This window comes from Prionailurus viverrinus, chromosome A2 (genome assembly GCF_022837055.1).
Source record: "Prionailurus viverrinus isolate Anna chromosome A2, UM_Priviv_1.0, whole genome shotgun sequence".
Taxonomy (NCBI): domain Eukaryota; kingdom Metazoa; phylum Chordata; class Mammalia; order Carnivora; family Felidae; genus Prionailurus; species Prionailurus viverrinus.
Genome location: NC_062562.1, coordinates 45,707,183 through 45,719,937, shown reverse-complemented (window position 1 = coordinate 45,719,937; position 12,755 = coordinate 45,707,183). Strand labels below are relative to the sequence as shown.

Sequence of the window (12,755 nt, the reverse complement as noted above, 5' to 3'; positions counted from 1 at the left end):
GAAAAAGATGTATTCCTGGACATTAATGAGTAGCCCAAATTGACTGCTATGAATAGTCTTGGACCTGAATATTACATTGATTATTCAAAAATTTTTTTGGCTTTTTCATTGGCAGAAGAAAAATGAATCTTGGATCACTAATAAAAAATAATTCAGTATACTAAAACTCTAACATTATGTAGGTTGAATGATCTTTGGCTAAATTATGGAGTATGACCATATGATCTTACCATTTTTTTAACAAAAAATATAGACTATAATAGACATAGTTTTATCATATATATATGTATATATTATTTTTTACTTTTTTGCAATGTTTTAATGAAGTTCTGCATGATTTTGTATTAAGAAGCCACTCTTTCCTCAAAGTCTTACTAGCATTATTTGAGTTTAATCTTGGATATACTTTATAGTCAGTGATGAAAGGCCTAAAGTAAGCACAAGTTATATAGTTAGTGTTAATGACAGCATGAATAGAATAATTTGGAAATCTTAACTTTCCCATAATAATTATCACTACCTAATATTAAGTAGGCCTAGTATAAGCACCTGGATCCTCTCATCAAATAAGATTGTGTAAATGAAATCATTTTGAAGAGAACAAAGCACAGCTGTTGATACTTCTGGGGGTTTCTGCCCTACTTATTGACTCTTTACTTTCTGAGAACATGCCCCTCCCCATCATCCCATCCTATCCCATCCCATCCCATCCCATCCCAATCATGGAGTGGGCTTGCTGGTATTACATGACTCCTAAGTCTTAACTCATACTTTTGACTTCTTGATGCATATTTTATTTACACTAGGCCACTAAGATTGTTTTTGTGAGTAACTGAGACCAAACCCAGCTAAAACTATATGTATAATTTGGGAGCAGGAGGTAGCTTTATTTGGTATATTGGTGGAGAAGCAGAGGTATATTGATGGAGAGGCAGATAGTTTTCTCAGAGAAAAACAAGGCAGATAAGTGACAAGGAGAGAGGATTTCTTAGTTCCTAACACCTGGATATTTCTGGTTCTGATCGCTTTTTAATTCACACTACATATTTGTATTCTTATAATAAATTCTTCCTTTGGATTTAGGTGAAGTCAGTGTGGTTTTTTTTTTTTAATTTTTTTTGAACGTTTATTTATTTTTGGGACAGAGAGAGACAGAGCATGAACGGGGGAGGGGCAGAGAGAGAGGGAGACACAGAATCGGAAACAGGCTCCAGGCTCTGAGCCATCAGCCCAGAGCCCGACGCGGGGCTCGAACTCCGGGACCGCGAGATCATGACCTGGCTGAAGTCGGACGCTTAACCGACTGCGCCACCCAGGCGCCCCAAGTGTGGTTTTTTTTTTTTAATTGTAGTCAAAGAATTTAGACCACTGGAGATGACGGCACTATTATTACCATTATCATTATTAGAAGGTTCAGGCTAGAATATCAGCCACTCTGCTCTGTACAGAAGTTAGTTGATATTTATGAATTGGTATTCATTTTACAAGTTGGTAAGTTATGTGTTTTATTTTGAATACTTTGTCTTTTTGATGGGTTTTCACTACAGAATGCCTCCCAGGATAACATGAGTAGAAATTTACATCCAACAATAGTAAGAAACATAAAATTTATACCTGGTGGAAGGGATAATAATGAGTTATACTGTACATAATATGTGCCCAATATTGTAAAATGATAGCAGAATAGAAAGTAAATTGTTCAGAAAATGTGTCTTTTTAGTAGCTGAAATTGTATGTCAAAGTGGATGGCATGTGGATCATTTTGCAGTAAGAAAAAATATGGCTATTGATTAAAATAACTTGAGAGTTGTTTACAAAATTATGATCCTGTGTTATTTGTACTTTTAACAAGACAGTGGCTTATGTTTTTGTGTTTAGACTGCTAGCAAATATATGGTTTCAGAAGAATAAAAAACTTGCTCATGTCCTATATTGTTAGCATTGCATTGTAGTTTAATGAAATCCATACCTTGTTGATATTGACAACAAAACACATCGAGGAATAATCACAATCAGAATATTGTTAGCAAAGTACAGAATATTGTTAGCATAAGTAACATAGGTAAAAGAGGTGAAAGAAGAGAATTATGTACTTAATTCTGAAACATCACCAGCAGGGAATTTATTTCACTCATTAAAGACCTATGATCAGATTTATTACCAGGTGTATTCAAGTACTATGACCAAGGCTATGAGAATAGATTGGCTGTGTTTGCAACTTGTTTGCAAAAGCCATTCAAGGAGTTAGGTTCACACATTTTCATTTTGACTCGAGAATGTAGCTTTGCATATTACCTAGAAAGATGCCATGCATAAGCGAAGGTCATGATTTTTAAAAAGTACTACATCTCCTTTCTCCTCATTTATAATAAGGCACATAGGCCAGCCTCTTCTACTCATAATTTTGAAAGCAAAGATGTGTATCCTTTGAAGTTTAGTGCCACAAATGTCGTGTTGCAGAGAAATCTACCTGGAACATTTAAGCCCATGTCTACAAGGATCTATGAGATAATTTCACCAGATACCCTCAAGTATCATCTGACACCAGGATTTTTCTTAGGAGTTTTATTAAATGTCAGTGTTTTATAATTCCTGCAACTTTCTATACCTCTGTCAGTATGTTCACTCTAGTAGCTTACCAGCTGCAATTCTGGTTATTTGGAAGGATAAAGGAAATTAAATCAAAGAAACAAAAAGACTGATGCAAAGAATTCTACTCAAATACCCAAACGAACATGGTTAAAGTATTTCTGGAAAAATGCTGATAATTATGTTTATTTTTAGATATTCCAACCAGGAAAAAATGTTGTGAAATTAATTCTATAGGGGAAAAAGCTCTTTTCTTTTTCATCGTCTCAGTAAATGTTAATGTGTTAAAATCAATGTCATTGCTGTGAATAGGTAGATTTTTAGGTATGAATTGAACATTGTGGATACTCTTTTTCTGCAAAAAGACCTTCTCCAGTATCTGACTGCAAGGCTTGAAATCCCCATCAATAAAACTCCCATTTGTGGTAAGCACTTTGGTCCTCTTTTAGAACTCCAATATTCCTGGAAGTGAAAGAAGTGATAAACACATATATGTTTTATCATACTGCTTTCTTTCCTGATATGGAAATATCTTGGGGCATCCTGAGAACTTAGTGAAATTGGTGAGGAGAAGGAAAAAATGCGAGGCAGATTAAATGGACATTTATTGAGCACTTACATTCTCTAGCAATGTCCAAATATTTCTATGATGATGAAAATGTTCTGTATTTATGCTGTTCAGTATAGTAGACACCAGCTGCATGTGACTATTGATTACTTGGAATATGGCTAGTGTGAATGAAGAACTGAATTTTAAGTTTTATTTAATTGTAATTACTTTAGGGGCACCTGGATGGCTCAGTTGGTTAAGCATCTGATTTCGGCTCAGGTCATGATCTCACGGTTGGTGGATTTGAGTCCTGCATCCGGCCCTGTGCTGACAGCTCAGAGCCTGGACTCTGCTTTGGATTTTGTCTCCCTCTCTCTCTACCTCTCCCCCACCCATGCTCTGTTTGTCTGTCTGTCTCTCTCAAGAGTAAATAAACATCAAAAAATGTAATTGTAATTAATTTAGATTTGATTTAAATAGTCACGTAGAGTTAATGACTACTGTATTGGATGATACATTTCTACACACTGTGTTAAACATTATACATTTTTATTTAATCTTCACAACCACTTCGTGAAGTAGGCAATATTTGCTGTCTTGGATAAAATCTGGGAACCGAAGTTCAGATAAATATATATATATATATTTTTTTGTCTCTCCTATATGTATGAGTGGTACAGTGGGATTTGGGCCCAGGTCTGAAGCTGCCTCTCTGAAGACAAAGTTTCTCACAAGTTGTGTTGCCAAGTCTTAGCCATTTTCAGAGGCTACCTTTCCACCAGCTGCTGTGGAGGAAGTTAAGGCTTAGAAATCATGAAATTAAAAAATATATACAATATTTCATCTTATTTGAAAGTAAAATTTACCCTTGAACAGCATAGGTATGAATTGCATGGGTCCGCTTATACATGGATATTTTAAAGTACAGTACTGTAAATGTATTTTTATTATTTTTTCAATAGCCTTTTCTTTTCTCCAGCTTATTGTAGGAATACAGTATAAAACACATATAACATACAAAATATGTGCTAATAGAATGTTTATGTTATCAGTAAGGCTTCCAGTCAACAGTAGGTTATTAGTAGTTAAGTATTGGAGTCAAAATTTATATGTGTATTTTCAACTGTGTGAGGGGTCAGTGCCTCTAACCCTCACATTGTTTAATTGTATAGTGATTTCTGTAGTGAAGGGCACCATGTAATTTGAGAGATTCTTTTTTTAAGGTCTGAAAAAAGTTTTATTTTGAGGGCTGTTGCCGTTGGGCTTTGATTAAATAATCAGATTAATTAGTCTGCCTCAAAAGAAACCTTTATCTTACTGCTGGGTATCCTATTCTTGAAGCCTGACTACTGAAAATGGTCAGTTAGGCCACTGAGGTCTCCGCCTTGTGACAGTCAGCTGTTATTATATAAATTTACTAGTCTTCAGTAATCTGAGCTAGGGGACTGAATAAGAGAAATCTATTGCATATATGATTTCATCTCTCTTGGTAGTAATAAAAATGCAGAGAAAACCACCAATTTATGAATAGCTGTCAAAGTGATTTCTTGATTTTTTAGACATTTTTACTAAGTTAATTATTTTCTTGTCTTTTTAGACATTTTTAATAAGTTAATGGGAGCAACAAATTGCTCTGTTTCTGTGCCACCTAGGACAGACCAAATAGGTGGCTCTTTGAACTCAGAAACCATTCAGCTTCAAAATGGAAGGCCAGAAGATTATTTTTATGGGAAGTAAAACTTTTTTTTTTGGAATAGTAAGAGGGGTTTTTCAGTGTTATACTGATCCTAACTCTTCCACTCTCAGTTATATGTTATAATTACACTGTGGTTAATGAATGGTCATTTCTTGCAGTTCTGGATTCCCCTCTTTAATCCTGATTCTAGCTTTAATGCCCTCAGTTGGACAGTCTCACCTTCCATTTAGTTCCCTTGTAATTTTAATTTGCAGTATTTTTTTAGTCAAATAGCTTAACATATATTTGCTTTAGTAAAGTTTCAGCTCTGGAAGATTATATTTCATGTTTTAGAATTTATCTGTGAGCTCAGTTTAGAAGAACATTGAATATAATTTGCTTTTTTTACAGAGCCTGGAAATTATAGAGTTGAGGACACAGGAACAGTGTCTCACTGAAGATGAAATATGTGAGTTTTCTCATCATTTTTTAGCAAACTAATTACAATTCCCCCCTACATGTTTTTTGTTTGTTTGTGTGTTTGTTTGTTTTTACTTGGTAAATTAAACAGGAGGTTCAGTTTGTGTTTTCCAGACCCCAGATTTTGTAGGTGTTTGTTGCTACAAGTTTTGTCTTACTGAAGTCTGGCAGTATCTCTTGAGGTGAGACAACCAATTTTACTTTTGCTCTGGCACTGAGTCCAGCCATCTGCTTTGGGTCTGACTTTCAAACACAAAGGGAAAACACAAAGTATAGCCAACTTGGTGGTGACAGCTGGTGGGAGAAAAGAATCATTGCGTTTGACAGTGTCCTTTGGAAAACAGTCTGGGAGTTGAGTCAAACACAATATATTATCTTAAATATAGATGCCTGCAGGTTAGTTGGAGTTTTAATTTCTGATTCACCCACCTTATTTCCACTTCTTGGAGGAAACCCTTTCCTGTCACACATTGTCATCCACATGTTCTTGGACAAAGGCACTATGTAGACCAACAATGATGTACATATTCCACTAAACAGAGTGCCTTGCACTACCTTGTGGACCTGCTCTTTGTTTCAACCTATGTGTATTTTTAAACTAGAAATGATCATGGACAGAATTTATATGTTCTAGCGCAAATGGTCATCTTAGAGGTAGTATTATAATACTTTAATTTTTCACCATTAAAAAATTCTGTAGTAGTTAATAATATCTAAGCAAGGGAAAATTTATTTTAGGCAAATAAATTTGTATTTGAACAGTTAGAATTTTATTTCAAACCATCTGGAGTAAATAATATTCTATGTACAACTAATTGGTTGTTCCAGTTTTTTGGTTTTATTTTTCAGTAAGCAAGTAAAGCTATGGCAGATCTTTGGACATAGTTAACTACCAGAAGCTGCCTTATATCTAAAGAAACACCATATTACGATTGGGATGAGATAGGTGTAGAGATAAAAGAGTGACATCAACTTTAAAAGACAGGGTCATTTCTTGCTTCCTCTTTTGGAGAGTGTCTGGAATTAATGGTAATTTGGTTTTCAGCTTTGTAGTTGCAAACTTAATTTTGTCTTTCCCCAAAAGTCAATATAAAGAACGCATTTTCTGCCAAAAGCCAAACAGGAGCATGGGATCAATGAAAGAGGTGGTTAAAAACCTACTTCATTTTCTTCCCTTGGAGAGACTTAAAATGCTTCTTCACTAAACATGAAACCAAGTTATCTATTATTCACCACAAAGCTTTTTTGGAACAGAGTACAGCATAAATTATTTATTTTGCATTATGAAATAAAGTTAAAAGAGAAATGAGGAAGGAAGGCGCTTTAGAGTAAATGAGAATCGGAGAAATACTGAAGGAGATAAGGATATTCTCTCTCTCTCTCTCTCTCTCTCTCTCTTTCTCTCAGAGATTGATTTAGAGGAAGAGGGAAAGAAAGAAAATGTCTGGGTTATTTCTAAGTATGAGCTTATGTCCCTGGTAATGGTTTGTCCTATTGTTAACCTGAGACTATTATCACTGTTAACTAAAGTCTCTTAAAATTTCCCATTGGAATTCTTGATTTTATTTGTCATTCAACAATTGAGTATATATTGAGGATTTACTCTTGCCAGGAACTGTGATGGACTATGGGGAATAATTATAATATTTGGTGAACAAATACCATATGCCAGATGCTAGACAAAGCCTTTTATGTAGGTTTTGTTTAATCTTTACAACAATCTTGTGAGGTAGAAGTTACTGCTACTTCTCACTATGTATTACATGTAGAGAAAATGAGATGTGGAGAAGTTAAAGATAAATAATTTTTTTAAAAGTGTCATGATTTGTGATGTTTTGTGATTTCTGTTGTATAAATATACATCCAAGCTTGGATGATTTTAAGCTTTCAACAGTTTAGTAACTGGCTTGCAAAATTTCTGTGTATTAAACTGTTCGTGAGAGCAGGTGTGAGCTGGCTTCAGTACCCCACTGAAAGGGATTGTCTACTTGTTCTAAAAATATTTAAAGTCCAATAGGGAAGATAAAACTATGTAATACAACTAGAAAATAAGAGGAACCAGATAAGTGGAATGGAAATTTAGGGCAGAGATACATGTTCACTTAGCTATTTTCTTGTAATTTTAATTTGCAGTTATAGAAGGCTGTATTAGGGGACTTTTAAACTGTGCTTTGAGGAATGGGTAAGATTTGATGATGTGGAATCAGGGACAGCACAGCTGCGGGGATTTGGAAAAGCATGAGCAAACCACTGTTCAGTGTTCAGTGTTCACAAGCTTCCCATTAAAATGTGCTTTTGGCTCCGAAGTAGCAATACCCTAATAGTCCACAAGGTGGTGGGATAACTCTATCCTTTGCTCATTTTAAATGCAAATGAAAAACTACCCATTTTACATAACTGGACAAGAAGTTTTTCTCTGTTGAAAATAAGGAAAGAGTTAAAAAATTCTTGTGGGAATCATGATGAGGAATTTCAGAGAAATGCTTTCTTTTGCTGTGTAGTTAACATATAGTGTGATACTGTTTTCAGGAATAGAATTTAGTGCTTCATCACTTATAATATCCAGTGCTCATCACAACAAGTGCTGTCTTTAATACCTAATCCCCACCCTTCCCTCCATCAGCCCTCAGTTTTTTCTCTATCTTTAAGAGCATTTTATGATTTGCTTCTTTCTCTCTTTGTTTTTCCTTCCATATGTTTTTCTGTTTCTTAAATTCCACATATGAATGAAATCATATGGTATTTGTCTTTCTCTGTTTGACTTACTTTGCTTAGTATAATACACTCTAGTGCTGTCCATGTTGTTGCAAATGGCAAGATTTCATTCTTTTTAATGGCTGAGTAATACTCCATTGGAGATATATACCACATCTTCTTTATCCATTCATCAGTTGATAGACATTTGGACTCTTTCCATACCTTGGCTATTGTTAATGATGCTGCTATAAATATCAGGGTGCATGTGTCCTTTCAACTCTGCATTTTTGTATCCTTTGTGTAAATACCTAGTAGTGCCATTGCTGGGTCATAAGATAGGTCTATTTTTAACTTTTAAGAAACCTCCATACTGTTTTCCACAGTGATGTACCAGTTTGTATTCCCACCAACTGTGCAAGAGGGTTCCCCTTTCCCTGCATTCTTGCCAAATCTGTTGTTTTCTCTGACATTAATTTTAGCCATTCTGACAGGTGTGAGGTGGTATCTCATTGTGGTTTTGATTTGTATGTCCCTGATGATGAGTGATGTTGAACATCTTTTCATCTGTTAGTTGGCCATATGGATGTCTTCTTTGGAAAAGTGTCTATTCGTGTCTTCTGCTCATTTCTAACAATCTAAGAGAATTTCATGTTGAAGATATAACTTGAGTAGGTATGGAATAAATTTGACAAAGATATAAAGTACTGTCCAGAGGTACTAACCTTGGGGATGCATTTTGTCTGAGGTTAAGAATTGCTGACATCTAAGTTTCACTGTGATTAAAAACCCCAGTCTAACATAATTTAAATTCAGCCACCAGATTTGAATGGCTAAAGTGTGCCAGTCATTATGCCACGTGGTTTTACCTGTTATGTTTTGTATCTGAATCTCATTGTGTCTAGATTTGCTAATAGTTGCAAAAATGCAACTTAACCAATTACAGTATAAGTTTTAAAATGTGTGTGTGTGTGTGTGTGTTTTTAATCAAGAACACAGTTTATTTGATGTAGAGTTACTTGTAACTTGTAGCATTTTTTATTTGGTTATTTAATACACATTTATTGAGTACCTGCTGTGTGTCATCTATTGTGCTAGGTGCTATTTTAAATGGTCATTTAGTTCACTGAATGCTCCAGCTGGAAACTTTACAACTAGACATTTTATCCCACATGGATGATAGCTCCAAAGGAGATGGGTTTAAATTAAGAAAGATGGTAGGTCCATTCTACAGTAGCAGAAACAGTAGTGGATTGGGTGATGGAGGGCTAATGTGAAGGGTGGTGCTTCTGCAGAAATGTTCCAGAACGGAAGTGGTGTGATTAAAACACAGACTTGCTTGAAAGCAAGGAATTATGGCCTGTCTCAGGTTCCTTTCAGTCTTATTGCAAGTTTCTAAATGTTGGAACAGTAATGTGAGAACATGCCCCCAACACACAATCTGTGAGTGACCAGTTTCTCACAGAGCATTTCCGCAGCCTTCATAGGATAGGCCTGAAGATTTAACTAGGAAGGAAATGTGGGACATGGGAACTGGAAAGTGATTTTTAAGCACTAAGAGGGGAAGGGGATGTGTAGATTCCTGCCCCCATCCCCAAGTGACCCTGTCTCAGCCTTCAGCTATTCTGTCACCTTCACTTGGAGTTTCTCAGGATTCCTTTCTGTCATTAGCCCTCTCCCTATCTCTACCCTCAACCCTCCAGTTGTTTTTAATCTAGTTCAGTTCTGGTTTGATGGAGATAAGGTGAAAATAGCCCTCACTCTAATTGTAATGCCATTACCTCCCACCAGGAGAAAATTATGCTATATACTGTAGCAGAAAAAGCTGGATAGCAATGAAGAGTGAGATAGAGTTGATAGAACAGTAACACTCTGTGGGCCTGTGATTCTTCTTGATTGTCATAGATAAACAATAAATAAGAAAGGAGCAAAATAAAGGGAAGTTTGCAGTTTTGAAACCTTCTTTGGTAGGTGGAAATTAAATTTTATTCAGAGATAGAGGGCTGCATAACTTGTAGTTTCTGAGTGAGGTGTTTATATTGTAATCCTAAACTAGGTTAGAGGGGCTAACTAAATGTTAACTCTACAAGAACAGTTAACTGTTTGGGGATGGAGACCAATCATAGTAATTCTCTCAGACTCCTTCCACATAGTCAAAAGCTTTAGAATATTTATTTTTTAAGTGGAAATTGTGCAAAACAATAATTTCTGCTTTTTTATTCTTTGCCTAAAGCTGATGATATTTTTGTGCTTTGCCAAGAGGGAAATTCTGTCCATGCATACATAGTGTTTCTACTTGTCAGTACTATTTGTGTGCTGCTCACACATAGTCACTGAGATTGGGGATCTGGAATTATGCATCAATAATGAAGCAATTAAGAACTTCGTTTATATCATTGTATATTCCTCACCTTCCCTAGGTGTTTTCTGGTGCAGTAGTTCTAAATGGTCATAGGCCTGTATCGAAGATAGTAGGTTCCTGAACTCTCCAGGGTCATTATTTTACTTTTACATGGAATCATCTTTAAATTTTTCATACCGCTGTTGAATTGGGAAAGGGATCTCAGAAGATGAGGAGAAAAGAAAGCATGTGTATCAGAGCAAGCAGCATGAATTTTCCAAATCCATGAGCTGTCAAAAATCTTCTCAAACATCCTGTTTCCCTGTGCTGGAAGATTTGCTAATTTACTTTAAAACTTTGCTTAGTTGTTAATAATGGAATTTTCTAACCACAGACAATTGGCTAATGCAGAACTAACCATGGTGACAAAGAAAAGCACTTCAAGCTTTAAATCCATTGTTCCCAAAATGCACTGAAGTGCCTTGGGGCACTGAAGGCAACTCACAGAGGTACTGCAGGATATTTTAAATGTTCAAGGGAAACACAGTGATACACAAATTACTGCTCTGGGATGGTTCATAGTTTCAACGTTAGATTATCCTTATCCTACATTCCTTTTGATTAGGTAGTATCGTCAGGAACCTGGGTTTTTGGTGACTACTCTTTTATAAAGCAGGTACCGTTGCCAATCATTGTGTGACAGGAAATGAGAGTGACAGTGTTCTAACTGATTCTAAGGCTTGAGAAGTTGTGCCGTGATCAGTAGACACATGCATCCCATTAGTAAGTAAATGTGGTTAAAATTAAAATATTCTTTTTTTCAATTTGTGTAAATTGTCCTTCTAAATAGCAATTGAGTGGTTGGGATATAAAGAGTTATTAAGTTGTTTGTGCCTAACAGAACTCTTATGTATTTCTTCTGGACTACAGATGTCATGAAAAAATTAAGTCATGACATTAAAGGTAACATTAAAGGTTACTGTGAACCAAAAAGTTTAGCTACCAGTAGTTTTAGTTTAGTTTAGTTTGGTTTGTTTTTGAAAGAGAGAGAGAGAGCACACTTGCATGTGCACAGGCTCATGGAGGAGGGACATAGAAAGAGAGAGAGAGAATCCCAAGCAGGTTCCATGCTGTCAGTGCAGAGCCCAACATGGAGCTTGATCTTACCTACCATGAGATCATGATGGAATCAAGAGTTGGTTGCTTAACTGACTAATTCACCATGTGCCCCTGGCAACCAATAGTTTAAATTCTTTTTAAAAACTTGTTTGGGTGGCCTTTTTTTTTTCTTTTGAAAAGCTCTTGTATTTTTTCCCCATTATTTTATCTAAATGTACAAATGTAATCATCTACCTATTTTAAAATGTATTTTATTCTATTTCTGCTAGCTTTCCTCTTCCTTCTTCTTCTACCTTTTCATTTCCTTCCCAGGTAGCTCATTAGCAACCTAATAAATATCTTTTTATATTTGTCAAGGATATGCTTTTATAAGACATGTATGCATATTAACTTATTTAAAAATGCAAGGATGGGAGGGCTCACTTTTATGAAAGTTTTATGAAAACGAGGGCATGATAGTTACAAAAGGCAGATGACATCTGAGTATTACTATGAAATAATTTTAACTTTCCACACTCCCTGTAATGGTCTCAGAGATCCCAGGGGCCCCTGGGCCACACTTTGAGAACATTTGCAGTAGATAAGTTTTTACAATAAGTGAAAATCTAAATTTGGATTGTAGTGATAAACAATAGCAGTGTTCTTTTTTTTTCAAGTTATGTGTAAATATTTCACATATAAAAATGCTTGATGATTTTTATTGTGCATAGTGTTATAAATGCATGTTAAGTATTATGTGATGAGAGATCTTAATATTTTTTATTTGCTTTATTGATACTGATTAAATATCTTTTGACCTTATAATTATTTTAGATGCTTTAGTGTGTGAAATTTATATGCAGTATCCCTTAATTAATTGCATTTTCTCTTTTGGAACTTGAGTGTTGTGCTGATGAAAATGAATTTTAAGCAGTAACACTTTTGAGCATCATTTTTATTCAAAATTTTGTTAAGAAAATAAGCCCGTCATATTCAAAATTTTGTTAAGAAAATAAGCCAGTCATATTTTTGTTCAAATAATTCATTTTTCATTCCAGAAGTAAATTTTTTTTCTTTGCACGGATTCATATTCAGCATCAAAAGATATCCTAGACTATTATCACTTTGTACAGTATTAGAAGATGTTCTTTATTAGTATGGTTTCTGCTTTGTTTTCCTACAGATTCAGAAAATTAATATTTACAATATTCATAAGGAACATTGTGAAACGATTCTAACTTTATAGTCTTTTAATTCTGAGTATTTAATATTTTATTATAAAGTTTTGCATGTATAAATACCAAGAAACTATGCACTTACTATTTTAA

The 12,755-nt window shown here is 35.0% G+C and overlaps 1 long non-coding RNA gene across 1 annotated transcript in view; it reads left to right on the top strand.

Moving 5' to 3' along the window:
• LOC125160985 (uncharacterized) overlaps positions 1–12,755 on the top strand; it is a 56,766-nt gene that overhangs the window by 6,484 nt on the left and 37,527 nt on the right. Inside the window, exon 2 of the long non-coding RNA XR_007150425.1 lies at positions 5,226–5,283. This is a non-coding gene — a long non-coding RNA (uncharacterized LOC125160985). The remainder of the gene's footprint in view (positions 1–5,225; positions 5,284–12,755) is intronic.